General features: G+C 40.4%; 1 pseudogene; it reads right to left on the bottom strand.

Annotated features, from left to right (window-relative positions):
• Positions 1–713: 713 nt before the first annotated feature.
• LOC149198183 (pentatricopeptide repeat-containing protein At3g24000, mitochondrial pseudogene) lies at positions 714–2171 on the bottom strand (annotated as a pseudogene).
• Positions 2172–4563: the final 2392 nt, after the last annotated feature.

Raw genomic sequence — 4563 nt, 5'->3', positions numbered from 1 at the left:
ATTTCAAACAATTGATCTCCCTTCAGTCATAGGATTACAATTTTTTTTTGAAATCCTAGATAGCTATTTCAGACAATTGATCTACCTCCTGTCCTGATTGAAGCTCCCTTCATGAGTCTCCACTATGTTCTTCTAGAACACCGTCCATCTTTCTAGTACCAACAGTACTGGGTGTTCTGCGCAAGGAACTTTTGTGCAAGTCATGGAGATGAAGTCGGTGGCAGAATGCAGTCGCCACATACCTTTCTTCTTGAACTTGTTTTTATTTATTGAGATGTGGCAAACATGTTTACTCTCTACTCTGGGTGTAACATTCAAATTAAAAGCCTTTGGCTAAGCTGCGGTATTCTGTTTTGCCAAAGTTTCCCAGGACTTCCACCTAACCCTATTGGCTAAGCTGGGGTATTCTGTTTTGCCAAACTTGCCAAAGACTTGCACCTTACCCCAACTGCAAGGAATGGTGTACCCAACGGTGCACTTACATGGTCAAAACAGTCCACGAGGGCAAAAAATATCTCTGATGATTTGAACCTGGTAGAGGAATATCACCACCCCAGCTTAACCACCAATCCAAAATCCGTTAAAACAGTCAACACATACTTCAATAGCCTCCTTGATTCACATATATACAAGCCACATGACTCCTGATCTTCATAATTGTCTATGGCATGTGTGGTTTAAAACTGGTTTCAGCACGTTCCCTTTCTCATGTCTCAGCCATCTCCTACAACAAAAGCATGTACTGTCTTATTGACCTGAATCCACCTACAACCTGGCATCTTTTTTATACCTCTGTCTTTCATAACTTTTCGCACTTTTTCAGCATCATTCCATCTACCGGCCTCTCTGTAGATGTTTGATAATACCACATAGTGGGAGGCAGTTTCAGGGTCACACTCAATAACACATTCTGCTGCATATTCTCCAAGCTTTATGTTCTTATGGATTCTACAAGCACTGAGAAAAGTTCCCCACAAAGCAGCTTCGGGTTTGGTCGGCATTTTATTGATGAAGTCTAGAGCTTCATTAAGCTTCCCATAACGACCAAGGAGATCAACCATGCAACAATAGTGCTCAACTCTAGGCATAATTTGATAATCTCGACTCATGCAATGAAAGTAATGCCACCCATCATCCACTAGCCCCGCATGGCAGCAAGCAAACAAAACACCAACAAAGGTAACATGGTCAGGCTTCATGCCAAGATCTTGCATCTGCTCAAACATGCACAGGGCCTCCTTCTCGTAACCATGCAGAGCATACTCAACAATCATTGACGTCCAGGCGACCACATCTTGTAAATGAAATTTGTCAAAGAATTTGCGAGCGTCCTCTATGCTACCAGATTTAGCATACATGTCTACCAGGGCACTTCTCACATAGACATCAGACTGGAGCCCTTTCCTAATAATGTCTTCATGAACCTGTCTGCCATGCTCCAAAGCCACAAGATTGGTACACGAAGGGAGGATGCTGGCAAAGGTGAATTCATCTGGTCCAACGCCAACCTATTGCATCTCACAAAATAGACTCAATGCCTCTTCATGATTTCCATTCTCTGCATACCCTGTGATCATAGTATTCCATGAAACAACATTTCGTGCAGGCATTTCGCCAAACACTTTGCGTGCATCCCGCAAACACCCACATTTAATATACATATCTATCAGAGCAGTGCCCACAAAGACATCAAACAGAAACCCACTTCTAATGATATTGGTTTGGATCTGCGTACCGTGTTCCAGAACTGCCATGCTAGCACATGCCGGAAGAACACTGGCGACCGTGAACTCATCTGGTCTGATACCGGATCGCTGCATTCGATAAAACAATCCCAGAGCCTCGTCATCATGCTCGTATTTGGAGTAAGCTGCGATCATTGTTGTCCACGAGACCACATTTGGTTGCGGTAACTCTTCTAGAACTCGGCGCGCATGCACCAGACTCCCGCACTTGGCATACGCAATCAGAATTTTGGTGTCCAAGAATTTATTGAGCTTAAATCCAGTTAATATGATGTGGGCATGGACGAGTTTGGCTTGGGGTAAGAAATTCGTACTGCGACAGACCTGCAAGAGGGAAGCATAAGTATGGGAGTCTGGCTGAAATTTTCGGGTATCCATGGGAGGTAGAGGATGGAGCGCTTCTTTCAAACGCCCCTGTTGGGACATTGAGCACAGGCAAATTTCCTATTGCCGGCATCCTATTCCCAGGGTTATACTTTGGTAGGACGAACCAGCAAGTTTAAACAGAGAGGCAGTGAGATTAACAGGAGCTTGAGGAATGCCACAGTCTGTAAAAACTGTGCCACTGGCGATTTTCATATTGTTTTGATTGTAGCCCAAAACCCTGTAGCTCACGTTGTTGATTGTGAGATAGGGCGTGCTGGATTGACAGTAGATTTGAAACGCACGGTGGCCGCATCCTGATTTTGCTCTGCCGAAGGCATACAATATGTTATCCATTGGGTTGGGAGACAAAAGGACAGTGTGAGGATCAACGATCCAACATCATTCAATCGTCTAACACCACAAATCTACGGTCAACAATAGGACACGGCATCGGCTGGGGTAATTCATTTCAAAGGGAAACGCCTTACGGCATAATAAATAAATAAAATAAAATAAAAATCTGAATATTCACAAACTAATTGGATAATAGCCGACCTAATTTCTTAGATTAATTCTTTCATAACATATATATATATATATATATATATATATATATATATATATATATATATATATATATACCCAATAATTTAGCTCTTGGATACATCATTATTATTTTTAGAATATTTATTGATGCATCCCTTGATGATGGACTCACTTGGTAGTCTGAAACATTGGGTTCATAAAACTCTATAACAGGTTATTCCTCCTCTATCTAAAACTATCCTCACCACCTTGACAAATATCTACATCAACAGTGTTTCTCAAAAGGGTTAGCAGATAGCAATCTATATACAAAGATTGACACTAATAAATTGCTAATTATTGTTGTTTATGTTGATGATGTCATCTTTGGTAGTAATGAAGAATCCATGAGTTAGAATTTTGCTTCAATAATGCAGCAAGAATTTGAAATATCCTTGCTTGGTGAACTTACCTATTTTCTTGGCTACAAGTTCAGCAAAATAAAGATGGTATTTTTCTTTCACAAACCAAATATCTCAAATAGATCTTGAAAAGGTACGGCATGGAAGATTCTAAACCCGTATGTACCCCAATGGTAACATGATGCAGTCTCAGCTCAAATGATGAATCAGCAATAGTACATCAACCCACTTACAGATCCATGATTGGCAGTCTGCTTATCTAACAGGTACCCGACCTGACATCATGCATGCAGTAGGAATAGTTGGAAGATTCCAAGAAAATCAAAAGGAATCACACCTTCAGGAAGTCAAAAGAATTTTCAAATATCTTCAAGGAACACAGAACTTTGGTTTATGGTATCCTAGAGATACAGATCTTACTCTTCATGCATATACAGATGCAGATTGAGCAGGAAGTGTTGATGACAAAAAAAGCATTAGTGGTGATGCATTCTATATGGGTTCCAGGTTAGTGTCTTGGTTCAACAAGAAACAAAGTTCAACTGCGTTATCTACAGCTGAAGCAGCATATTTGGCTGTTGCATCTTGTAGCACACAACTACTTTGGATGATGCAAACCTTGCAAGACATTCAGATCACATGTACTCCACCCATCTCCATTCTATGTGATAATACAAGTGCCATCAGTATTTCAGAGAATCTAGTCATGCACTCCAAGACCAAGCACATACCCATCAAATACCATTTTCTACATGAACAAGTGCTTAAACAAAAGGTCAAATTGGAGTATGTTCCCTCCAAAGAATAGGTTGCTGATATATTCGCTAAACCACTGCCCAAAGAGACATTTGAATATCTCAGAAAAAATCTGGGAGTAGTTGCTGGATCATCCTGCTGTTAAATCCAATTCTTCATAGAAGGGTTATTATACGTGTATTTCATGAAGTATAGTCACGTGCACATGCGGGTTTATGTGGGTAAAGGAGCATATATGTTTTTCACACAAGAAAAACAGTGGGGCAGGTAGCACAAGTTCAGGGGAGCATTAGCCTTCACGTACATTCAGCATTGTTGGCATTATGGTTGTTGAGTCTAGCCATGGCTTTAGATATTTATACCATTTGTTGCTCAATTCATGTAAAAGTCTAGGGTGTCATATGTCTTCTCATACATTTGAATGAGTCCTCTTGGACAAATGATGTAATTTGTATTCCCACTTTACATGGGATGGATGATGTAATATTTCTTGTTTTTGTCATTTATAAACAATTGGTATATCCCCCACTTGGTTGGGTGGATGAGTCAAATTTGGTATATCCCCACTTGGTTGGGAGATGGATGTATGATTCATTGGTGATAGGAAGTTCATCCTCACACAGTTGAATTATAGAGTCATGTTATTCTTTTAGAAAATATTTTTGTAGACTTTGCTTGTTCTCAGGGGGAGCATGGATGGTTTCAGTGCATCTCAGCATGTACAAAATGGGAGTTCAATTAGAGAATTC

Source organism: Pinus tabuliformis, chromosome 2_2 (assembly GCF_031772625.1).
Source record: "Pinus tabuliformis cultivar Carrire ecotype Pingquan chromosome 2_2, CPIR1, whole genome shotgun sequence".
Classification (NCBI taxonomy): Eukaryota; Viridiplantae; Streptophyta; class Pinopsida; order Pinales; family Pinaceae; genus Pinus; species Pinus tabuliformis.
Note: the sequence above shows the minus strand (reverse complement) of the source record. Positions and strands in the feature narration are given on the sequence as shown.